The sequence below is a fragment of the Polistes dominula genome, unplaced genomic scaffold (genome assembly GCF_049000335.1).
Source record: "Polistes dominula isolate Pdom_NZ unplaced genomic scaffold, Pdom_raw_medaka contig_31, whole genome shotgun sequence".
NCBI lineage: Eukaryota > Metazoa > Arthropoda > Insecta > Hymenoptera > Vespidae > Polistes > Polistes dominula.
The window spans coordinates 2,909,891-2,937,439 of NW_028300925.1; the positions used below are offsets into that span (position 1 = coordinate 2,909,891).

Consider the following 27,549-nt stretch of genomic DNA (forward strand, 5'->3'; position numbering starts at 1 on the left):
TTTCAAGGGATTTGTTAGTGTTACCCGAACCGATTGCGAGAAAACTTTCTTTTTCCATTTCATTCGTCTTTATTAACGTCGTAACGCACGTTTTCATTGCCAACGTATAGATCCTCTTTCTCTCTCTCTCTCTCTCTTTCTCTATCTCTATAATTCTTTTCTTTGGTTACGTCTTCTTATTTCTCATCGTGTAAATACAAATGTTGTGAGAAATGGCGTGTAAACATTGATATGAAGATATTAACAAATCCACATCCTCCCACTCTCCTCCATCAAAGCATATCCTTCTAATCCGCTTACGGGATTAAAAGCTCGGTAAATCTAACCAAGATTATCCATCCACTTGTTTCCATTCTTTTTCTTTTAACCGTCCTACCATTTTTCATTTCACTGACCTCTTTTATCGGATGAAAGGGTGAATGAAGCAAAGATTATCCTCCTCTCCTCTTTCTTCTTTCCACTTATCCATTATCTCACTCTCTCTCTCTCTCTCTCTCTCTCTCTCTCTTTCACTCTCTCTCTCTCTCTCTCTCTCTTTCACTCTCTCTATATACATATATAACTTTTTTATTAACTTTATTATCTCCCGTTTGTGTATTAGTAGTTAAATGTTCGCAATTTCATCCCATTTAGTTGTCTATCCGCGTTTCAATGCATATTCGAACGTCAAAATGGTTACAACAGTACAGAATAGACACTTACGTTAGGAATACATGCATATGAACGGGTTCCCGAAATTTACTTGACTGTGTGAGTGTGTGTGTGTGGGTCCTCGTATACAATACGAACGTTTATCGAAGGTATATATATATATATATAGGGTTGGAGGTGTGGTTCTTCGACCCCATATTGCGCAACTACTATCGAACGGTCTCTTGCTACTCGAGAACGTGGTGTGGCTGAGAGATAGGAGAAGAGGGTTGAAGCACGAGAAGGGAGGAATATATATATATTAGAGAAGTAGATGGTTGTGGTTGAGGAAGTGGAAGAGAACTAACCAAGAGAGAGAGAGAGAGAGAGAGATAGAGATAGAGATAGATAGATATATAGAAGAGGAGAGGAGAGGAGAGCTCCGTTTCATTTGTTTGGTGTTCCTTCAGGGTATTAGAGAACGTGCCGACGGTACGTGGTATATCCGTATAGACAGCACACCTAATAGAAGCAAAGCAATCTGATGAAACCAATAAGCGTGAAGGAATGCAGGGTACCTTCTTCTTCTTCTTCTTCTTCTTCTTCTCGTACTTCCCTTGCCTTCGTTTCAGGGACCCTCCGGGTCGTGGCTTCTCTTCTCGCCTTATTCTCTTTTCTTCTTCTTCTTTTTTATTTTCTTCCTGATGCAACAACACTTCAACTATTATTCGGCTAACTCTCTCTCTCTCTCTCTCTCTTTACCCCTTCTTTTTCTTATCTTTAGTTTGCTTACTTTCGCGTTGTTCGAGCTCTACTTCCATTTCCCCCTCCTTCTTCTACTTCTACTTCTTAGTTCGAAGTTTATTTCGGAATAAGAAAAAAGAACTTGAAGATCCTATGATTTGTGTAAACTGAGAAAAAGGATAACGAGGTAGAAGATCGAAAGAGGAATATTGTGTTGTGAATAGAGTACCTTGTCTCGTTTGAAACGTGCCGTGCCTTGTCTCTCTCTCTCTTTCTCTTTCTTTCTCTTTCTCTCAAGTTTCTCCTGTCCAGCCACGAGAAGAAGAAAAAGAAGATGAAGAAGAAGAAGAAGAAGGAATTTTGATTTTTCTATCGTACAGTTTTGACGTTGAGATCTATGGAATTCGAGAAGAAACAGAGAGAGAGAGAGAGAGAGAGTAAAAGATAGAAGGATAGAATAAGGACGTATACCTTTTAAAGGGGAAAGAAAACGACCAAAGTAGATGGAAAGGAAACGTTTTATCGTGGGTTAAAGTAACACAGAATGAGAGAGAGAGAAAGAGAGAAATAAGGTGGAATATTTGAATATGATATTTAATCGCTCGCAGACTTAAAAAAAAAAAAAAAAGAGGAAAAGAAAAAGAAGGTCTCTACTTTTGGTAGAGACCTCCATCTTTTCTCGCGATATTCGCCACCTTCGACCCTTCAACTTACTTCTCTTACTTGGGTAATATTATTCCGAGATAGTGAGGTGTCGGTAGCGAGCTTCTAGCTTTATGTATATACGAAGTATACATAAAGGAGTAACAAAGATCCCAACGAAGAAGAAGAAGAAGTTCGGTTACCCGAAGTTACTATACTTTCTCTCTCTCTCTCTCTCTCTCGTTTATTTTTATCTTCTTATTTCTCTCTTTCCTTTTTTTTCTGCTATTTCGTTCGACTCTTAGATTAATCTTCCGTCTCTGTTCTTAGGAATTCTCCCTTTTGCTAACCCAAAGTTTTCGGTTACACGGTAAATGCGAAAAAGGTAAAGTGTATATAAAGGAAAGTACGAAACGAGAAAAAGAAAAGAAAATAGAGAGAGAGAGAGAGAGAGAGAGAGAGAGAGAGATATTGAGGGTGAAAAAGTAAAGGAATAGTAAGAGAAAAAGACTACCGACGACTTCCTGTCTCCAATGTCTTACGAGATCCGTCTTACCTCTTTATTTCGCTTCGGTTCGACACTCGCGAATGACACGAACATTCTTTTCCACGTCTATCTCTCTCTCTCTCTATCTCTATCTCTATCTCTATCTCTTTCTCTTATTCGTTTTACTTTCTAGCGCGATTCACTATTATTCTTTCTATTCTTTACTTTTTAAAACTTCTTCTTCTTCTTCTTCTTCTTCTTCTTTGCCACCTTCTCATTCCACCTACGTTTATATATTGAATACGAAGATTTATTTATACCTTTACGTATGATGAAAATCCTTCAGTAAAAAACGAGATATCTGCGTTTTAAAGAAAGTTCATCTAGATAGGATCGAATAAGAAACGAAAAGATGGAAGAAAGAAAGAAAGAAAGAAAGAAAGAAAGAAGAAGAGAAACGATAATGCTATTCTTTCGGCATAATGTTATTCCGCGTCTGAAGAGTGGATAAAAGTAGATTCTCGGTAGATATATATACTACTTATCGTGGAAAGAAATGGTTTGGTATTGATTATGCAAGGAAGCGTCCAATAAAGAGATAGCCCAAAGGCAATGAGAGTTTGTAGCGACTCTACTATTATTAATCGTGGTGCTGCTGCTAGTGGTAGTAGTAATACTTGTGATAGTGGTGGTGGATGGTTCACGTTTCAACATCTTAAAAGAAACGAAACGACTGTCCATTATCGGTAGGGTTCATTTTTCTAGAATCTAAATTAAAACGAGAGAGACTTTATTTCGAGTCTTTCAACATCGATCCTCACGGTTTTTTTTACCTTCATCTTTCAAATAATTCAGCAGCCACCAAATCACCTTTGACTAAAATCAGTAACTTTCTTCGATAGTAGAGACAATTTATTTTTTTATTTTATAAATTAAACAACAACAAAAAAAGAAATAAATAAATAAATGTAACGACGTTTCAATAATTTTACTTAAAAACAAAAAAATTCTGATGATTCTCGTTAAATCAAATCATCGATTAAAATCGTAAGATATGAACGATTATTATTATTATTATTATTATTATTATTATTATTATTATTATTATTATTAGATTTGATAATAATATTTCCTAGTTTCCTTTCCTATAAACGATTATTATAGGTAACGTCATCATTAAGTACACCACACACCATCGAGTATAGGGATGATGGGATACGTATAGTAATCTAACTTGTAGGAGAAGAGATGTTCGCGGTGAACTCTAATTGGCTGACGTGTATCGAACACAGATTAGAATCGATCCTTTATTTTCGTAGTCGATCAAAAGTGATCTCGCGATCTATCTATCGGTCTCACTTTACTTTCTCTTCTATCTCTTCATCGCACACAAGATGTTGTACGTTCAAAGAACCGACAAACTAATCAAACTAATACCTGAACATCGTTTTTCTGAACGTAGATACCCCCCCCCCTCCCCCTCCAGCCCCAGTCCTCACCCCCCACCCAGAAAAAAAAGTAACAATAATTTTTTGTTTTTAATCAAAAAAGATCGTGTGTAAAGATCAAAAGCAAGTAGGTACATATTAAGGGATACATACACGAAGATAAATCTAGCATACGTAAAAGTTGAAAGAAAGAAAGAAAAGGAAAAGAGAAGTAGCCAGCCGAGAGAAAGAGAGAGAGAGAGAGAGAGAGAGAGAGAGAGACAGACAGAAAGAGATGGGTACAAGGAACGCGCTGGAACTGACGATACGCAGGTACGCGCAGTGGTTTTCTTATACTACGAGCAATGGGTGTAATTTCACGGTACCGCCGGTGCAATTCGCGCTTTCGATATGCCACAATTTCAACTCGTACCGTTACGCGAATTCCACGAGACGGAAGGAACGTCTGAGCAAAAGAAGAAGAAGAAAACGAAGAAAACGAAGAAAACGAAGAAGAAGAAGAAGAAGTAGAAGAAGATGGAGGAATAATACGAAGAATAATAAGAAGAAAAAGACTGAAGAAGAGGTAAAGCAGAAAGAGGAGTTCAAGCGAGTAACAACACTCGCACTCTAGACAGATGTAACGTTTGAAAGTGCATGTTTACTGCACGCTGCACTGATGTAAGCTGTCGGGTAAAGGAAGAAGAGTAAAAGGAGGAAAGGTGAGAGAGAAAAATAAAAAAGAAAAAGAGAGAGAGAGAGAGTGAGAGAGGGAGGGTGAGAGGGAGGGAGGGGCCGGGCCGGAGGCGAATAAGTAATAGTCATTACGTATACAAACGCAATGTTACACCAACCAACCAAAGACCAATGCTTCGATGAAAGAGGGGGTACATATAAAAAAAAAAAAAAAGAGTCTTCGTGTTATACTAACAAACACGGTTTAAAGAAAAAAAACAAAAAAAAAATAAAAAGGGGTGTCGCTTCCGGCGGATACGTGCATTGTTTCAACGCGAAAGAAAGAAGATTTTTTTTCTCTTTTTTTTTTTGCAATTCTCAATATTCGCATAGGAAACATGTGTGTATCAATCGGCGTGTTTCGCGATTACATTAGCCTCATTTATCGAAACGATCGTCGATGTTAACAATGACGTTCGGGGATTATTTGCGAATATAATCATCGGTGTCGAGGTTGCCGAGTTTTCACGTGAGAAGAAAAAAGAAAGGAAAAAAAAAAAACTAACTCGACGGTGAAAAGTTTTGATGAGAGAAAAAGAAGAGAAAAAAAACACACACACACGAATCATCAGAAATGTACGTTCCTCTACTGAGTTTACTCGCGTATTTTTTTTTTCTTTTTTTCCTAGCTTATTTTAAATTGTTGTTGTTGTTTTTTTTTTTCATAAATTTAAATTTTGGCCAAAAAAAAAAAAACATATAAAAAGGAAGAATGTTCGTTAACGCCAGGTCTGTTCGCGCATGATGATGTTTCTGTATACGTCGGGGGCAAGAAGTTAGCTTGACGAAGAAGGCAAAACCCGTAATCTATGCTCGAATAAATCCTTCGTTCCAGATCCGGGGCTCTTACTTTCTTTTTCCCTTCAAGAAATTCATGATACTGTTCTACGCCCTGGGAATATGCTGATTTTATGACTTAGCCGTTGCGTCGGTATGCCGGCCATATTTTTCGAAAATCGTCGCTGCCATAAAGTACGTAATCGCGTCTCAATTTTCACTTTGAAAGGCGCACCTAGAATCTTCCTCCCGCATTCTACGAGCTCTCTCAGCACCTTAGTACTGATGCTCATAGTGCTGGTACTGGTACTGGTGCTGGTGTTGGTACTGGTGAAGCTACTACATCTATCTATCTATCTATTCACCTTTTCTCATTCCTTTTTCTCTCGTTGTCGGATCGTTTAACCCTCCCTCCCTTTCTCCCTCCTTACTTTTACTATACTCCTCGCACCCTTCTTATTCTCTTTAATCGCATGTATTTTAACGTCTCGTACCGTTATTACATACTTTACACGTAACTCTTTTCATGCCCTTCTTACCTCTAACCTTTTATGTGCTTTATTTAAACGACGTTTAACCGATCATGTGCGACTATATTTTTTACATTTGCTTCTTAAATATTGTCAGACCGTTATACGATAAAAATGATATAAATGTTAACACTTTACCGACCGGTAGTCGATTAATCGACTTTTATTCCACAGAGCTTACCGATAAATATTGTTTAACACTAATATCATTAAAATAAAAGATTTTATTGAATTTGCTTATCCTATAATAACACAAAGCTTACAATTTTACCAGAGCATAAGAAAAGCGCATATATTCGTGCGCGACATTCTAAGCCGAAACCGAGCCGGTGTCTCGGACGATATGCGGCTGAGTTTCCGGCATAGGATTCTCGAACAGCTACCCATCAGTAAAGTGTTAATCTAACTTCAAAAAAAAAAAAAGGAAAGCAAGAAACAGAATGGGATTCTTTAAGGAACAATTACTCATTTCAAATTAATTTGATTTTCTCGTGACCAAAATTTTGGTTCTTCTTTTTCTTTTTTGCTTGAGTAATCGAGAAACGATTGTCTTTCGTCCACTCTCGTTAATGCAATTTCGTTCGTTGATTACAAATAAATACTAATGACCGTATTTCCCGTGTAAATAAATCGCCAAACGGTCGAGTTGCTATCGTAGAAATTAACAGCCACATAAATTATCAACAGTTGCATCGGGACAATCCACCCGCGCGAATGAAATATGCATCGGGAATACTGATCAGTCCTCCCGTTAGTTTTTGTAAATCCGAATCTATATTTCGGGTATTATACGTTCCTATCGAAAATATGTCGTTCATATGTAGGTTATATATGTATGTATGTGTGCGCGTATGTGTATAGACATTTCAGTAAATGTTCCAATAATGTCGTACGATTTGTAGCAGAAAAATTGTATTATCAGAAGAGTCAGAGAAGTTGGTTGGATCAAAATCTAAAAGAGGTATTGCAAGGATATTTTCTGGCCTGTAAAAGGCAAAAATATAATCGTTCTAGTCAACGACAGATAAGAGTTGTCAGTGGGTTAGATTATATGAAAAAGGAGAACACCACACCGTTGAGAAACGTTCACGTTTGTGAAAGACACTTTTGGAACATGTTCCCTTTTCAACGTTGTCCTTTACGACTTTTTAAGAAGTCACGACAAAGTTCGACAGGGAGTTCTAGGAACACAATGGGCAGCGTTGCTCATTCGAATCCTTTCCTTTCCTTTCCTTTCCTTTCTTTCCTTAACCCTTTTCTAGATTTCTCTACCGATTTTCTATCGACTTTCAACGCGTTTTCGTTTTCGCATTATTTTACTGGTCAAAACGTCCTTTCAATGTTCTCTCTCTCTCTCTATCTCTCTCTCTCTCTCTCGGTTCCAAGAGACAGCTTGGATTCTTTTGTTCGACAATTATCCCTCGGATAAACTTTCCGCTTCGTCGAATAAGCCACTTCGGAATTGTCCTCGCGCCAACTCTATATTTAACTTTCAAAGTCTAAACTCTACTACTCATTGAGAAGAAAAAGGAAAAAGCATTGTGTTAAGATTGGAATGAAGGAATGAGGGGAAAAAAGTAGTAATAATAGTAGTAGTAGTAGTACCAGTAGTTGAGTAAAAACTTCAGGAATTTGATCTATTCGCGAAAAATATTCTTCGAACAGTAAGAAATATCGATACGATCGAAGATCCAATTCTATGTCCGACTAAGATCAAACAAAAAATAGTATTAACTACTTTATTTTATTATTTATAAGACAAGAAATGAAAGGTATTATAATAGTTATCACCTAGTAGTATGAAAATAATGTCTACGTGAACGTACGTTATCAATGTGGACGTCGTCGCCAGAGGCGTACACCACCACTACCACCACTACTACTATCACTAATTCAACCCCAACTAGTTGATGTTGACCGATAATAATATTCCATTACGGTAAGCTAAGGCCGTATATCACCGGTCGTCACGCGGCCCTTTCCCTTCGCGTATCTTCCTAGACCCCGATAGCATCTACATGAGGCGTTAATTACGTACCGTTCTACCGCGTTACACTGCCACTCGAGATATCTTGAAGTACAGGAGAAGGGCTGGAAGGGGGTTAAGCTAACATAAGCAAGGAGCACGGATGCTTAATTCCTTGTGTCCCTTTTTTTCTATCTTCCTAACTCTTCCCCCCCCCTTCTGCCTCTGTTAGGTCACTACGTTAGGTCTTACCCCCTTTTCTCTTTCGATTTTCATCTTCGTTCACGGATATGTGTTGCTAATGCAAATAAATATAAGATCAAATTCTCAAGCTTATATTCATAGACGATAAACGATGAGTTGGTAGTTGAATATTATTTTAAAACCGGATAGTGTTACGAATCTTCTTGTAAAGTGTCTTTAGAACGACACCGGTAAACCGGTACACGACGTTCAACGTAATGAACACGGGATCGAGTTTAAAGATACTTGAGATTGTGATAGATACCGAAAGATGTCTACTATTCTTATCTATTTATCTTTACGTACAGAAGACGAAATAAAAATAAAAAAGATAAGAAATATCAAACATGCTCGATATACTATCTACAACAGTGTTTTGTATTATCTATTTTATATCATCTCAAAAATCTTCGTTTATTTTAATCGATAAGACGAAAAAGGGTGGTGTCAGTTTATTATGACATTCGCGATCACATTAATTGCCAACTTTAAATGAGAACAAAATGAAACGTGACGTGAAACGATTTGTTATAATATTTTACTACTATCCTTTTCTACATCATCACATGTAGACGACGATTAATAATACATACGGAAGGTTATAAATTATTTACACGGTGTTGTACGTTACGTTACGTTACGTTATGTTACGTTACGTTACGTTACTCGTGCCAAACGATAAAGCAAGTTAACCGATTAATTTCCAAGCGTTCGTTCTATGCTAATAAGAATTATACTTCATAAATAATTTGTTTTTTTTTTAAATTATCATTTCAAACAAACAAAAAAAATGATGGAGTAATACGATAATATCTGTGCAAGGAGAAAATTATTCTCATTTTCCTTTTTTTTTTTTTTTTTTAATATTCGTTGTCCACGATTATACATTGGTACGTGATACAAATACAAATGGTAGTATAGGAGAAGAATGATCGATAACGTATAGAAATTATCGGCAAGTATATATTGTCTGTGGAACGGTCGCAAGAAAAGTAACGATCGAAGGGAGTAAATAGTCGGAATGGAAAAATGAAAATGCTTTTCTCTGGTGCCTGGAACGTAGTATCCCTGCTGTTGCCTGGCACGGTCATAAACGACGATATAGTGTTGGTCACGAAAGAAATCAAAGTGTAGTAAACGTATGTAGGGGGAGGCGGGGGGGGGGGAGAGGAAAAAAAAGTTCACGTATCGTACGTCAAGATGTTGAATCGTTCGATAGACAGAGAGTTCTTTTCGGTCAACGTGTTACGATCCACGTTCGAAAGCTCGTTTATTCTTTAAAAAAAAAAAAACAAAAAAAAAACAAAAAAAAACGGTAACCTCCTGGTAAAGGACTTAAGAAAAGAAGGAGGAGAATGAGGTGGTGGTGGTTAGGGTGTATAAGGGGGGTAAGATGAAGAAAGACGAGGAATAATATCTTCGTCGAGACGGTAAAGTTACGCTCATAAAGATCGTCATGGTATCAAAACGATTCGACGATCGTTGGAATACGATACGATACGATACGATACGATACGATACGATACGATACGATACGATACGTATAGTGCAGTTATCGGCTAACAGTGATGGCGATATTTCTCTTTACGATCGACGCGGACGGTGGTCCGCTTTATTGTTAGTAGAAACGACGATAAATTTTCAAAACATCTTTTCCTATCGACTTTTTGACGCGTAATCGCAAACTTACAGGCTGACTTATGTCATAAAAATCAAATGGATAAAATTCGAGAGAGTATCATTTCTAATCTACCGTCACGTATATAATTCGTAGATTGTAAGAGGTAAAAACAAAAAAGAAAATGAAAATGAAAATGAAAAAAAAAAAATAAGAAAAAAATAGAGTGAATAGATAAAGAAGATCGTAAAACGTTCGATTTTCATTGACTCACTGTGAAAGATGCGTGAATAGAAGTCGCTTCTTGGCTTGTTTGAAATCTTCCTTCTGCAATCCTTCTGTTTTTCCTTTTTTTTTTTTTTCTACGTTCCACTTGCTAAGATGACGATGATCCTGCAATCACAAGAGAAAAAAGCTTGATAGTAAACGTAAAAATTGTGAGATTCAGACAGAGAGAAATATATAACTGAAGATGATGATATAATATAGTTTATTAAATTATGATGATGTAATGTTGAACGGTATTTACAAATAGTTTACAAAAAAAGTGGCATGGTTACAAAAATACGGAATACAAAAGAGTTATGAATGTAAGACCGACTGACTGACTGACTGACTAATAAACTGATGAACTGACCGATAAAATACGCAGACGAATATAACAGATTGAAAGTATAATTGTTGTACTGCGAACTAAGGACTAAAGAACCGATACAGACAAACAAATAAACAGACTGATACAGATTAAGAACTGATAGACTAAGGGCTCTGATTGACTTTCTTTCACATATTTATATCATAAAAGAGTAACACCCCTTTGAAGAGGGAAGGAAATTATGAATATTATCGACCAATAACAGAAGGACCCACCCTCTATAGTCCACTGATGGGTATAGCTTATGTTTTTGGTAAAGATCGTAATGGAAATCATGCATAAAGGAACTTTGTTTGAAAATAACAGAATATCGTTTCTTCCCAGGTGTCGCATGTGTTTACGTAGAAATCCGAAACCATTCAAAGGGCCCTATACTGCACAACGATTTTCGTCGCTTTTATCACTTCACTAAGATCGATAGCGTATTCAAACAGAAAAGAAAATAAATGAAGAACTACACATTAATTTTTTTCGTCTACAAAATATATATATGTCGTAGTTTGTGGTAAAACGTACGAATAGATGAATAAAGATTTCTTTTTACAATCTCTCACTTTCTTTTATATTGTACGTCCCTTACAATTATTTACTAAAAACGTTTTGCTACTAGTGCATGAAAAAAATCACTAAAATCTTTTTATCAGTTTTATCAAACTTAAAATTGAAGAAAGTATTGCTTACTTATCTATCTAGTTGATGTATTCACCTGTCTACGTTTATAAAACTAAACTGAGACTGACATTCCTTTTCGATCATCTTTTCAATGTTTCCCTCTACTATTCTATAAGAACTTTATTTTTATAACATATATATATATATATATACAATATACATATGTATGTCTTTAGAAGCAATGATATATACTTTGCATGTTGTTGACAATTTCCATGTCCTTCTACAACGATGTCGAATACAAAGAGGAATATTTTTTTCTTCACTGGAGTTATATAACAACACCTTATGAATTTTAATAAAAGCTTTATTGAACGTGGAAAGATGATACCCTTTTCTCTCTCTCTCTCTCTCTCTCTCTCTCTCTCTCTCTCTTTCTTTCTACAACGATTTATATCGCGTTATTCGAAATTCGATTTAGGTTGAACGAGGCAATGGGAATCGAATCGTTCGCACCGTTTTTACGAACAGTCAAATTTACGATCTGTGTGTGTGTATGTGTGTGTGTGTGGTGTGTTAGACTAAAATAATCGGAAGCAAAGGAACAGAAAAAAAGGGGAAGGAAAGGAACCGTAAAAATGGTCTTTTTTTTATTTTTTTTTGTCGTTCTTCTTCTCTCTCAATGATACATTGCTCTTCCCTGGTGCCTCTATTATTACAAGGGAATGGGATGAAAGGTTAGAATTTAAATTCCTTTTCGCCTGGTTCACGGAAAATTTACATTAAAGAAAGTGAAAGAAAGTGAGAAGGAATAGTAAGAGGAGAAGGAGGAGGAAAAGGAGGATGAGGAGGTGAGAAAGAAGAGGATGGAAGAAGAAAACATTAATTCCCAGTTGAGCATCTCTCAGCGGACGCACGTAAGGAGATGCACGCTCGAACGTGGTTCGAGATTCATATTCATCGTACGTATAATAGTAAAGAGGTCAGAAGGGTTTCCATGGATAGGTTAGGGACCCAAAAGAAGAACCAAACGAAAAAGCTAAAAGGAGAGAAAATATATATGTAAAGAGTCGTATAAATTTTCCATTTCATGCGAGAAACGTTAATGTGAAGAAATGGAAGAACAACGTGTTGGGTGGGGTTGGATTAATAAAGTTCACGATGATGAATAGTTTAAACATAAAAGACTGATCTTCTTTAAGATCGTAATCAACGTAAAAGAATCATTTTTCTCTAACAATAAATTTGTCGTAAGAAAATTGAATTTCAACTTTGTGTCATCTTAAATACGAAATGTCTCTCTCCTCTTTCTTCGCGAATTAAATTGACATTTGATTATACGAATAAAAAAAAAAAAAGAGAAGAAAAAAAAACGAATATCAAATTCACGATTACGTATCGTGATGAATTGTAGTCTGATGGAATTTAAAAAAAAAAAAATAAAAAAGATAAACTAGAGATATTCGATCTCTAAGAGTGGGATTTAGATCAGGTTTTCCAACTTCGTTAGCATAACGCGAATGTATCGAATAGTTGGCGACGACCATCGTCGTGTCGGTTCCGTTTCCACGAACTGACTAGTTGGAAAAAGAAAAGAAAAGCGTAGGAGCTTTTTTCAAACAGAGAGGTGTACAAGTACAAGTTGAAAGAAGAGAGAATCGGTGGGTGAAAGGGGGAATGAGTGGGAACACATGATGTGTGCCAGAACTCGCATTCGTTGGATCGATAAGGCGTTACTTTATGGGACGGCCAAAGTCGTTTTCCTGCGGTGACTATAACGGTAATAACCGTAACATTAATAATTAGGATCTTGGAGTATGTAACGTGCCATCGGCTCGACTAAATGCGCCCTGAGAGACTCGTAAAAGGAAAACGTTACGAAATCGAGAGACACCGTTTAACGTCAGCAAGGGATTTATCTATGTCTCATCTTTTTTTCTTTTCTCATTTTCAAAGACTTTCGTTCTTTTTTTTCTCTCTCTCTCTCTTTTTACTCTCTTCCTTCCTTCCTTCCTTCCTTCCTTTCTTTATTTTCTCCATTTCTTTTCTTCATATTTATCTGGCACGTTACTCTTTTTCCCTTTCACCGTTTCTTTTTCTCTTCTCTGGCAAGCTACCATATCTCTCGTAGTAGTGGTAGTTTTTCTAGGATTTTTTTTTTTCTATCCGAACGTCACTTTACTCTTCGAAGGAAATCAAATTGAACTCTATTCGATACAAATCACTCGAACGGTCTGGTTTATCACAGTGATTTACTGTTTTCCTTGATCAATTTCTATTTTAATGTATAACGATCTCTCGTTTTTACGCAGAGAAGTTGAAGCTTGGGGTACTTTGTTTGAACGTTAACGAGATTACCTTTTACGAAGTTATCTTCTATCTTTCTAACACGGTCTAGTAAGATCGTACTCGATTGGAATTTCGATTCGAAAAGCCTTTGACCAACAGATTTGGACGGGGATAGATAGAACGAAAGGTAAAACGAGACCGAATGGCGTTGGTAGAAGAACAATACGATCATCTATGTTACGGCTGCTACGTTCTCATTCGATTTTTCAAGGTAGACATACTTGGACGAGATGCCGAAAGCTTTCAGTGAATACAATTCGCATTAACAAACGTGTGTGTATGTGTATGTGTGTGTTTGTGTGTGTTAGAGGAAACAATGCTTTTTCCACGAAACGCATCCCTCTCGTATCCAGTTTCCTTCGCTAACGGTGCGAGAAAAGACGAGATCTAAAGGAAAAGAGAAAGAGAGAGAAAGAGAGAGAAAGAGAGAGAGTTAGATAGAATTAGAGAAAAAGGATAGAGAAGTAGAATTGGCCTTCCGCACCTCGCTTGCATCGTCATTCGATGCGTAACTACATCCAATTGCAGCCGTTCCTACGGCAACTCACCCGCCGAACCTTTCTAAGAATTCATCGAGCCGTGGAAACTCTAACAGTGGTCGAACGAAATAAGAAGAAGAAGAAGAAGAAGAAGAAGAAGAAGAAGAAGAAGAAATAGAAGAAGAAATAAACTAAGATGAAGAAGAAGAATAAGAAGAAATTGAGGAGGTGGAGGATTACAGCCGGTTTAGTTTATAACGCAAAGTGCATCGAGCTCGTGCACTAACTCGATGCACTTGCCATTTGCCAAGTGACATATGTTTATACGCATTCAAAGTACGACCTCGAGTTTGCTCGATATAAAATCCATCGAATCCAAGATGAATATGACTTGTCAGATTATCTGCCTTGTCGTGCGTGACCTTGCTCCTAGAAACTGATGACGTGCTTTTTCAGCACGCTTTAATTTTCCGATTATTTGTATGCTCGCTCCAATTTCTTTTTTTTTTTTTTCTTTTTTCCGACTAACTTGCGGCTTCGTAACACCTTCAAAGTAATAGACTACTTTTTTTTTTATTTATAGAACAAAGTATTTTTCATCGTTAACGATTTAACACGTTTCCAAAGACGTTGGTTACGGTCGTTTGTTCGTAAATCAGACAAATTTAGGAACTGAGAGTCATTTAAATTGCAACGAAGATTTCAATTTCATGCGTATGGGGGTGGCAGCACGCGTCTACTACAATTTTTAAATTTTTATTTTTGACTTACCGTAGATAAAAAAATAATTGTCATGGTTCAATTTAACGGGAAGAGTAATTAACAGTCTCGTCGTTTTTTCAAACTGATACACTAACTAGAACGAACTTGTGACAAACTAATAACGCGGTTATTATAAATTCTTTAGTTGTAGTAATAGTAGTAATAGTAGTAGTATAACCCAACTGTCTACTAGTAAAGTAGCTACTTTCTCTACGTACACGTAGATAATAGTCTAAAACGAGTAACCAGCAGGAAAAGGGCGAGGTCAGCTTGTCCGTCGCATATTAAAAGACAGCAGTTCGAGCATACCGGACTCAACAGCCCTAACTACTGCATCCAAAGCCCTATCTGTATGTGTGTGTGTGTGTGTGTATGTCGCGCGAGAAGGGCCAAGGAATGTGCATCTAGGAGTTCTTTCTCTCTCTCTCTCTCTCTCTCTCTCTCTCTCTATTTTCTTTTTAAGTACCTCGTATATCCGGACTTATTGCCGTGGCGAACTATCAGCGATTACACGGAAGAGATTTCTTCTTCTTCTTCTTTTTCTAGAAAAAGAAACTTAACTATCTTTTCAATTTCTCTCTATTTCTGTCTGGAATTTTTTTTTGCTTTCCAAAATAATTAAAAATAATAAAAAAAAAGTCAAAGGTTAAATACACGGCCAAAAAAAAAAAGAAAAAAAAAGAAAGGAAATAAATAAAGCTTAAGTAAACTTTTAAAATGCGATAGGAGAGTGTTATAATCGTTTAATTTCTCTTATTTCGTTTCGTTGTAATTGCTTTGTTTGTCCCTCCCACGAAATCTCGGAGCTTTAGAACTTTCTCTTCCTCGGTAGACTTTACACCTAACTATAAGAAGAACATACTTCTTTAAAACGTATATACTATATATGTATGTCGGTATACTTGTAGACTAAAACTCGTCGTTGAGAAAATCTTTCGACAAATCTTTTTGCTCTTTGATAAATTTCAAGAAACTCCTCGACTTTAATCGTTCGTAAACTTTCTTAAAGACTATTTGTCTTTTTCCTTAAATTGAAATTGTTTAAAATAATTGAAATTGTTTAATTTCATTCATATAGAGTATTACAATTTCAAGTAATATTTGATTGAGTTAATAATTTAGTAGGTCAATTTAATTTATGCTTCTTACATTTTTGATTTATCTTATCATCATTATAGATCATTACAGTGTAATGATCTATATGCATAAGTGATAAAGGATCGTTATAAGGTGTTCTCTTAGTATACGTATTATCACATATTTCTTCGCGTTAATTACACGAGCTTGTCGTTTCTGACACACGACGACAACGACAACGACAACGACAACGAAGACGACAACGAAGACGACGACGACGACGACACACCACGCGCTTAGTTCATTCTCCAAAATTCGTGCATCCCCCTTATACAGCAGGCACCCTTTACAAAAAGGCGTTAATGAACAACCCCGATACAACTTTGAGGTGATTCGGGTGTGCGCAAAGTAATATACGGAACGCCTGTTGTGACACCACAATTTCTAGGTACTTCCAGCGACATAATTAACGTCACGTGATCTCCAAGAAGCGCCTTAATATCGTTATCGGTCAGAGTACACTGGTAGTAGGTGCTTTGTACCTGCCACGGTTTCAATACCGTCGGCCGAAGTATACGTCGGCGGTTGACCGTAAAATTAGTAGGACGCCTTGCCAACTTGTCCCGAACAAACTTGAATCTCCTTTGCGAGTAGTTGCTTCCACCGTTAAATAACAGACTTTCAATTAGACGACCCTCTTTGAGAAAATCTATTAGAGTATGAAAAGAACAAATTTCTGAATACTTAACCAAATCTTCTCTTATATTTAAGTATCGAATAAAAAAATATCGAAGAAAATTTCTAATTCGTCTAAAGAATTTTGTTCAAACTTTCTTCCTCTCTTTCCTTTCCTTTCTTTAAACTATCATCTTACTGAAAGCTCGAGAAGACGAATAATGTTACTTTTGAGCTCTCTCTCTCTCTCTCTCTCCCTCTCTTTCTCTCATTTCTTACGAAATATCAAAGTCCTTTTCTCTGTTTCCCCATCTTTCCTTCTCTCTTTACCTACCACCACACCCACCAACCCGAAAATTCTTCTTACTTCCTCACCTTCTTCTTCTTCTTCTTCTTCAAGCGAGATATATCCCACTTATATAAGGCCAGGGCGAGTATAAGGTACCCCACTCACTACCACTTGAAATTTCCATAAAGAGCGCCGACCTTCAGAAGTATCCGTACAAAGGATTACTTTATGAATTTCGCGCGAGATCTATCCGGTCGAGACGTGAATAATATGCACCTGCTGCAAACCGTAGAATGAGCTACGTGCACCGGTTCGTATTAACCTTTCTACATAGGAGGAGTCACGTTTCTACCGAATATTCGTCCAACTCTTCTCTCTCTCTCTCTCTCTCTCTTTTCCCCACCATGCCCTTCTTTCTCTTCGTCTTCTTCATTTTCCTAGTCGAAAATCGTCCAAATTCTGATTTCCTATGCGCCGAGTTCAAGTACCGCCCTACCAGGCAGGACTTTCGTTACGGTAACATGTACTATGTTACGATTAAAGAGTAAAAAGGACAAAAAATTGCTATTCTCGTCATTCCTCTAAATTCTCTCATTCCTTTTCTATTTCTCTCTCTCTCTCTTTCTCTGTGCCTTTTTTAAATTCTTTTACATTTCTCTTGTTTGTTTTTTCTCTTTCATTTTAGTCATTCATTTTGTTGTTGTTCAACTCGGGGATAAAATGTACAATGCACTTTGTCGAAGAAAATATTTTTACGGATCGCATTTCCTCGCTGTATTTGTATTCTAAAATTCATATACTAAACAAAAACTATAGAATGAAAAAAATATTTCTTCTCTAACTAATGTTTCACATAAAATTAAAAAAATATTTTTTGTAAATTCAATTCCGGCATTGAATTATTATATCGTCCTTATGCTTAAATATTAGGTCATTAAATATGAAATGTCTGATTTCGAGATGAAAATAATCCGAATAATCAGACATTTCATAGTTAATGATCTAATAGAAAATTTAAACATGGAAAAACATTTGACTCAATGATAATTATATATATATATATATAATAGAAAATTATATAGTAATTAGTTCGAAATACATTAGAAAGCTGGAAATGAACGGTATTACGAGATTAGAATCCGTAATTAGTTGTAAGTTACGGTCTATCTAACTGCATACATTTGATGAACGCGGAAACGACCTTGTGCTTCCCACGCAAAAGCTTTCTCAATCGTGGCACCGATGAAATGAATGACATTAGTTGAGTCCAGCAAACTAGTTGGCTAACGATACGACAGCATAGAAAATCAATCGAGAAAATAGAATGATCATAAATATGAAAAAAAAAATAATAATAAAAATAAAAAAGAAATACTTTTAACGTATTAAATAACGATTTTAATAATTGGAACGTAATAAGAAAAAACAAAAATATTAATTACTCGATGATCAACGATAAATATAGATTATGATTATGCATGGTTCACGATCTATGCATTTAAATAACGGTCGTATTCGCTGACTTGACCGCTAGTCGAACCAAACTCGTTGCATAATAAGCGGTCCCTGTGTAATCGTAAAGTGTCGAGTAGTAGTAGTAGTAGTAGTAGTACCAGCAGCAGTAGCAGTAGCAGCAAGAAGAAGAGAGACCAGTTTTGCTGGATGAGAAAAGAAAATAAAAAAGAAAAAAAGAAATCAAAAGAAATCAAGAGACAAAACCGTAAGAAGATAAAATTCCAATGTATTCTCGGAACGTTCAACTAACTCTTTTAATACAACTACGAAATACTAATACTATACGAGTGTATCATTAATGCAATCATTTTTTGATTGAAAGTCACTAAAAAAAAAAGTAACATTTCAATCAGCACTCATGTAACTAGTAATGAAAATGAAGTTCTTTAACGAGCGAAACTAACAACTATCGCTTTCTTCTCTGTTTATTCACGAGTTTATATTTCCCACGACACACACACACACACACACACACACATGCACGCGGGGGAGTACTTAAACGCAAATCCTTGTGTTTAAACTAGAATCAATATTCCAACTACGTTGAAATACAAATCCCACACATACATATATCAAATGTTTTCTGTAATACTTATATATAGAATGATTTTTTCACGAGTGTGTGTATTCATTGATTGAAATGTAAATGGGCCACGTATCTGTAAAAATCTCATACATATATCGATTGGTCGACAAGTACAGATCTATTTCTTGTTTACTTTACGAATTCCATTCGAGTACGTTTGTTATTTTGACAATTTTTCTTAACTTTAAAGATTATATCGAGTTATTTACTGCAAGAACCTGCTACAAAGAGAGAAACCAATAAAAAGAAATCAAAGAGAGAGACAGAGAGTCATTGAAATAAACGAACAAACAATGGCTACCCAATTGCGTATAAGAGAAACAGCTCACTTGTCGTTTAACTTGGTTCTGGTACGCGGGCGTATTGCTAGAAAGGACATTATGGCCCGGTAAACGTCGTCGTCGTATCGTTTAACGGTACACCATCACCGAGGGCAACCTTTGAACACGTTGTCGTTGTCTACCATGCCAATAGAGTCAGACACTTTTACGAGTTAACGCTTACGAACCGCGAATGCATTTCCCATGCGAGAAAATTCTCAACCCGTATACAGATAATACGTATGTACCACACCATATACATTATACATATATATATATACAAAACTAGTTGGTCAGTTTGAATCTCACGCCCACGAGAACTAAGGATTAACGAGCTTTTATTGCAAGCTAATCCTACGATCGATAGGTGGGGAAGGGAAACGACTGCTAAGGTCTAGTTTAACAACTCGGACTTATTTTCACCTTAGACTCGATCTTGTTACCCCATAGTGTTTTTTTCTCTCTCCCTGGCAACGTCGATAAAACGTTATGGATCGTACCGGAGAGGAATAACGGTTGGCCAAGGCTTCGGATGCGAACTTTCCGTAACTTTTAACCGGCTGCCTGCCTAGTTGGCTGGGTTGGCCGGTGGTCGGCTGATATCCGTCCTAACCTGATAATTCCTATCTTCAAGGGAAATTTTTTTAAGATATAGAAGCAAACTTCTAACAACTTTTTTTTCCAATTTTTTCATCTCTTTTATCTTGTCATACTCCTTGTATATATATATTCGTATACTTTCAATTGAAAAATTATGATATACGTAGTGTCGGTTCGAATTTACACGGTGCGTAGAAGAGTTGAGATCACGAGACCATGACCACGGTCACGGGAAAGGAAGTCGTCGGTGGGTCCCCCGCGAGAAGGTGTAACGACAAACGAGGAAAACCAGACTAACTGGACAAACAGGATAGTTGTGTATGTCGTTTACTAACAGAAAGAAATATATACATAGAAAGAAGATAGATAAATAGACAGAAAACGAAAAAAATAGAAATGAAGAAATAAAAAGAAGGAGAGCGCATTATCGGGTAAACTTTAATTTCCTTAATACATCAGCCAGTTGAAATGTTGAAAGAAGCAATTAAAATTCAAGTAGATATCTCTGACTAGCTTTACTCCTTTCTCATTCTCCATCTTTTATCTTTTATCATCTCTCTCTCTTACACACACACACACACACTCTATTTCTATTTCTTTTTCATTTCTTTGCGACCTTTACCGTCTTTTAACTTCAGCTCATAATTCTCTGAAATGCCACGTGGTACTGACCCGACGCGACCGCTGTCCAGCCTCCAATTTCCTCCCGTTACCTCCTATCTATACCGTTGTCGCCTGTAGAAACACACGACGAACATGTAGAGAAAGGGTGGGAGGTAGGTAGAGAGAAACATATACACACACATATATATATTCGCCATAGTTGTCCCTGTGTTGTATACCGCTCCTGTTGTCATCGCTTGCGACCCGACCTGGATACAAGCGACAGGGGCCAATGGCAATTACGATTATGGACCTTCGAGAGCAATGTGCGAGGTACTTCGACCGCTAACCGTGCTCTTAGCTATAAGATCGATCCTCTCTTCCTTCCCTCCTCATCCTCCTCCTCCTTGCTTCACATTTATCCTCTTCTTCCCACTTCTCGTCCTTTCGTCCTCCCGGTACTAGTTTCTGATGTAGCGAAACACACGAAGCAGTCTCCCCGTTATTTTAAGTAATTGAAGACGTACCTTTCTATATATATATATATATATATATATATATATATATATATATAGAGAGAGAGAGAGAGAGACAGTCACTCGATTTCTCGGATTTCACCTAGGGTCCTTTTACGTCTGCTTTCAAAGTGAAGCACGAAGACATTTTGGTTGGTCATTCGTTACCTTTTCTCCCTTTACTTTGCCCATTTCTAATCTTGGATACTACACAAACATACATGTTGGTGTTTCAACGCGGAATCTTTCTAATTTCTAATTATAAGAAAATGTTGAAACATTTGAATCTCCTTGAAGGAAAACGCTGGGTAATTCATTAGATAATACTACCTACAGAGTTCTCTGTTGGCAAACGTTTAAAATATTATAGGGCTCTTATCGACTACTAAAGGTGTTTCACCGGAAGAACATACGGCGATGACGGTGTTATCTGGTATTAAAGTAAAGCCGCGTCAGATTTAAGGTAACGGATACACACCACGTTACGGGTGTACCCCGTTCGCTCGCTCGCGCTCGTTTAACGCGAACATCACGATCAACCTTAAAGGCAACGGTGAAGCTCGTGCCAAACGATTTAGAGTGGCTATATATCGCGAGTACACGGAGAAAATTGAATTAAAGTCACTTAAGTGTTTACCCACGTTCTCAATTATACACGATGAACCCTTGCCATAGAAATAATTATCTTTTGTAGTCCGTTATACTCCGGTACACGTAAGAGACGAAGAGATATAGATAAAAAGAAAGAAAATGAAGTAATAGATCGTAGATCGAATAGTAGTCACACATACACACACACACACATACATCTCGATATCATGCTGTTTCTCGTCGCATAGTATTCTTTCTACTTTTTTCTTGGTTTTTTTCTTTTCTTTCATCTTTTACCCACCTTTTTCCTCGATATCCTTTTGATTTTCCCTTGTACGTGAAACGACTACTACTTACACTTGCATCGATTGGGACGACATCGAAGATGGCACACGATATTATATACCTATACTCAAAGCTTATCTATCGTCCATCGAACGTTACACTGACCGCTTCGGTAAATTTCTACAATGATGGAGAGAGAGAAAGAGGAAAACCAAAGAGGAGAGTCATCTTCGATCGATAGGAAGTACGCAGTTAACTCTGATGTAATAATTACATGATTTTCTAAGGCTCTCGAGCACTCTCGGTGGGTCGCGATCCCTTCTCGGAAGTACGGGATCGTGCATTAGGAGGCAGGATGCCTCCTAATACCAAACGAGGAACACATTGATAGAACCGAATACACGTTGGATGAAAGCATAAAGACCCTTCCTATGTATGTGTCTGTGTATGTGTATGTGTATGTGTGTATCTCTACGCGAACGGTTTCGATAGAATATCGAGATTTAAAGATGGTTGGAAGATACGGGACGATATTAGTCCCTCGATTCGTTACCATCGTTTCAAGATTATGTACTTGTTCTCCATTTTACGAATAACGGTCCACTCTTCTCCTCCTCCTCCTCCTTCTCTTCTTTATTTTCCATCGATATAGAATGTACCCCGGATCTTCGTTCTTAACTGTAAAGTTGATTCGCGAACTATACTTTTGAACGAATAATACCGTTTCGCGAGAAACTCTTTTCGTTTTAAAACGAAGTTATTATTTTCATAAAACGAGGAATAACTCGAAAAAGGGAGAACGGGGAAGGTGATAAGAGGGGGAGGGAAAGGGAAAAGAGAGATATTTCGAAGGATAAGAAGAGAAAATCGGTGAATATCATGAGAAGGTAAAGCGGTTCGGGAGACAAATATTGACTCTACGGGTGACGCGAACAGCGACGAAACGCTTTCGACTTTCAAGGGAACGTGAAAATCGTTGAAATGTAGAGCTAAAAGTGTATGTGTGTGTGTGTGTATGTATGCAAGAGAGAGAGAAAAAAAGTAGAAGCAACGACATACAATGAGAACAAGATGGGACGTAAAAGAGAGTCGAAGAAATGGGACGAAGGAAGGGAACGTACGAGCGCGTGCATCGAAAATGTTGAAAATGCACGGGAAAAGAATTCAAGCTACGAAAGATACTTTTCGAAACACGCTTCCGCTCGAAGCGCATCTATCCTTTTCGATCTTCCTCCTTCCCCCTTTACGTTCCTTCGTTACAAATGTTTCCGTCCCATCGACTAAGAGAGAGAGAGAGAGAGAGAGAGAGAGTGTCCTTACTTTCATCTTTTTTTTTCTTCCCCCCCGCGACTTATTTTTATACGTTCTATCTCGTTATCGAGAGACTACTACTACAGTTTGAAACTTTGATCGTGGTAGTAGTAAATATAAATTGAATTTTGTTTTATTTTTTTCTAGACCCAGTGGTAAAAGAAAATTAAAAGAAAAATGTGTCTTCAAACGACAAATTAAATATAGAAACAGAAATAAACATAGGTATATTACTTAGAAATGCAAATAATTATGGTATAATATTCTAATTTAAACGAACATCATCATATATAATAATGGTGGTATGGTGGTAGTATTAATTACATTCTACAAACATAGTAGTTTTATTTTTCTTCTTCGACGGTAGGGAAAAAGCAAATTTATAAAAATACGAGTAGGAAGCTGCCCTGTGAGATACATATATATATATAAGAGAAAACTCGAGAAATATCATCTCATTTTCCTTCTTATTATTTGTAGAAAGAAACGTCTAAATAATAACATTGAATTATTTATTCTGCAAAAGATGGATGGACAGAGGAACTTAACTCCACCACTGTTCTCGGATTTTATCCGCACGAGTACGTTAAAATGTAGTAGGAGGCTGTTGGCTTTGAAAAGAGGAAGAAAATGGAAAAAAACAAAAAAAAAAAAAAGAAAGAGGACAAAAAAGAAAACGAGAAGGGAAAAAGAGTTCTCCTCGGTTTCGCGTTATCTCCGAGAGTGCGCATACATTTGCTTCACGAAGCAGTTCCGTTTTCTTTACTCTCTCTCTCTTTCTTTCTCTCTTTCTCTCTCTCTCTTTCTCTTTCTCGTTCACTCACTCGCGGTATTTCTTTCTTATTTTCGTCTCTTTCGCTTCTGTACTCGCATTCGCAATACCATTCCCCGCGCGCGTACCATTCCCGACCGGTAGACGAACCTAACTGTTCCGAATCGTTGCGATAATTTCGAATCTTGCATTCAAGGCGACGAGCTATATCTCTTCAACCTTTCTCTCATTCTCACATCTTTCTAGTTCCAATACAACACCGACCCTCTTGTTGTACCTTTTCTACATTTTTTTTTTCCATCCTCTGCCCCAACCCTCAAACCAACCACACGTTCATTGTCATTCCTTCGTGTGTATCATCCTCCCTTTTGTGCACGAATCAGACGAATGATTCTACATTGTTATAAAAAAAGCTCGTCAAATTAACAGGTTAATTTTTCATAAATGTCCAATCACATTTCTTGTATTTTCATTTTATCTTTAACACGTGATCTCGTCCCTTGGAATCACCAAGATAAGACTTGAAACTTACTACGGAAATTCTCGTATTGTTTATTAGTAGAAACAACATTGTATCTTTCTTTTGGTAACTTTACAAAAACGATTGGCATTTAAAAGATGATGAGGGAAAGGAAGTAAGAACGAGGGTAAGAAGTACCGTAAGCTTTTATGTTGGAATTGATCACGGAGAAAGCATCGAAGTTGAGTTAGAAGGATGAAAAGTACCCTTAAGTACCTCCATCCTTTGAGTCTTTAATAATCCACCTCCTCTCTCTCTCTTTCTCTTTCTCTCTAGCGGCGAACTTTGCGCCCGTTACGATCTTTCTTCGCTTCCTTCAACAAACAACTTCTGAACTTCTTCTTCTTCTTCTTCTTCTTCTACCTCGTCTACCTCCTCCTCCTCCTCTTACTCTTCCTTCTCATCTACTACTATTTCTTTCTTCGCTTTCTCTATTCCTCTTAATTCCACCACCCTCGTAACATATAATAATTCTTGGTACATGGTGGTGAAGTCGCATTAACGTAAAACATCGTACGGTTGAAGATCGCCGTTAGGGAGAGAAAGGTTTCGCCCTTTCGTTATGGTTGCGAGTAAGGAACGACGAACGAGCCTACTAGCAGCTTCTTATTTCCTTAACAACCTAAACGCACATCGTGGCATCTAACGCGTCCGCCCGTCCATTTTCATACGACTTACAGAGTTAATGACGCTATCTTCAAGAATTATACTCGTAGAGATCGTGCGTCGTATTCTAACACGTTTGAATCTTTCCGGTACCATTCATTACTCTTTAATAATGATCTCTAAGGTTTTACTCTTTCCATTTTTTTTTCTTCTTCCTATCTCTCCCTCTTCCCTCGAACATCCTATCGTCGTTGTCGTTGTCGTTGTTGTCGTCGTCATCGTGTGCAACACAACTAGTTGCACGATACCAACACACGATGATGATCGTACATAGTACGAGGAAGAAAACGAAACATGGAACGAGCCGCGAAAACGACGCGCTTGAATGCACTTTCAACGAAGAATCCTTACCCTTTTCCATACCTTCTCTCTCTCTCTCTCTTACTCTTTTTACATTTTTTCTACTTTCTCTTTTCACACTCTCCAATACTCTTTCTTCTCCCTTCCCACCCTCGGAAGCTACCATCCGTAGGATCGTAAATATAAATCCCTGGCATGTCGTCGCATCGTTGCGTTGTCTATGCCTTTTCTTTTCGGCTCATCTAAGAGATAACACACAGAGAGAGAGAGAGAGAGAGAGAGAGAGAGAGAACATGTCTCTCGTACACTCGAATGACGAAGGTATACCAATGCCTTTTTTCATTTCGTATCTACTTTCTACAAAGGTATTGGAGAAATAAGAAGGGCGATTTACGATCGCGCGAAAAGGGACCTGTCTCTCATTCTTAGGTCCGTCGACCCTTTAGGTTCTTCTTTTTCTTCTTCTTCTTCTTCTTCTTCTTCTTCTTCTTTCTCCCTTCGCGAACCGAAAGAATTTCTTCTCGGTCGATCGATAAACCCAAGAACGAAAAGGAATTGGAATCCTTCCGGCTGTCGTAAAATCGCGAATGCTTTTTTCCCGAGTTTTAGATTCTTTTATTAGAAAACCAGATGAGACACATGCCATGACCAACGACATACACATAGACATAAACTACGATATATATCGACAGAGAAGTTGCTTTTCTTACAACATAAGAAAACTATTTGTTTCTGAGTTTTAGTCACGAAGAAAAATGATACACGTTGTCAATATAGAACGACGACTAAACGTGTGTTGTTTTAAACCTTTTACAAAATTCACACACACACTTAAACACTTCTTCTATCTTTGAGTTTTACGTTTTCTATCTAACGAATTATACACGTTTTTTTTTCCTATCACCCCTTTCTCTATTACTTTCTTAGTTGTGAAAATCAACGACAACGAGTATGACTACGAATACGAATACGAAGACGAAGATGACGAGATATCTCTCCTTCGCCAAACCGTCGACCAATTTCCTTAATAAATGATCCTATTACGAGGTGCGATGCCGCGGGAAAAACTAGCCGTTAAAACGTCTTATATATCATCTTAACGTGAAATTGGATATTTATTGGTGACAGATGGGACACGGCACTTCCACGGATCACGCCGTGCGATCAATCATATCGTAACGCCACGTGCTCTTTTATTCTCTCACGTATCTCTCTCTTTCTCTCTCTCTCTCTCTCTCTCTTATTCTCATACTCTTTGTGTTGCTTTCCATCTCACTTGCGTTCACTCTCCTTCTTTCTCTCTCTCTCTCTCTCTCTCTTTCTCTCTCTGTACGCATAATGAATCGCGCGAAGAGCACGTAATAGCGGGCTACGACCTTTTACGATGGTAGCAGCAGCAGCAGCACCAGCAGCAGCACCAGCACCAGAGCACCATCGTTCTCGTTTTGAAAAATAACATGTAATATTCAACCGTTCTCTACACTTACAACGAGCCAACTCTCCATTCTCTTTTGCTTCATCTCCATGACTGTTCGCGCCTCAAGTAGAAGAAGAAGAAGAAGAAGAGGAGGACGAATGTGCTATTCCTTAACGAGGGGCCACTTACTGTGCGTAATTGTCACTTTAATAACACAAGAGAAATCTAACGTTTGTAATCATCGTCGATATCTTTTTCGAAATTAATAGTAATAATTAAATCATTTGTCTTAACGTTTTTCATATGAGTTATTCGATTTTTGAATTTGTCTCAAATTTTTCTAAAAAAAAAAAACATTATATTTGAACACTATATGAATTCTGAATAAACTGAATTTTTCTTTTTAATTTTGACTTAAAATTACTTTCATAATTATGGGCATATATGTACATGGTACATATATCCTTATACTTAATATATAAAATTAACTCAAACGAAATAGGATTATATAAATTCTCATAGTTTTCCCAAGAACGTGTTCGTTCGTTCATTCTTCTTCTCTTCCTCCACCATTATTTCCTTAAAGCAAACGTCATTGTCGTATCGTTAAAATTGGATTCTATGACAAACGCATGGAACATGCCTTCAAGGGACAGAGACGCATGCATGCTCTCGCGTGGGAATATATATTCAGAAACGTGCACCCACACATGGAATAGATAGACCCGCTACAGAGTATACCTTCTCGATTTGATATGCCGGTAGGCATAGAGAGAGAGAGAGAGAGAGAGAGAAAGAGAGAGATAGGAAGAGAATGAAGGAAGTGAGATCTTTGATCCAGAATCTCTATG

The 27,549-nt window shown here is 37.3% G+C and overlaps 1 protein-coding gene across 1 annotated transcript in view; it reads right to left on the bottom strand.

The window, feature by feature from the left end:
- neo (ZP and PAN domain-containing protein neyo) overlaps positions 1-27,549 on the bottom strand; it is a 185,036-nt gene that overhangs the window by 121,780 nt on the left and 35,707 nt on the right. The window contains exon 2 of the mRNA XM_089171092.1: positions 10,074-10,192. The gene's annotated coding sequence lies outside the window, so the exon portion shown is untranslated. The remainder of the gene's footprint in view (positions 1-10,073; positions 10,193-27,549) is intronic.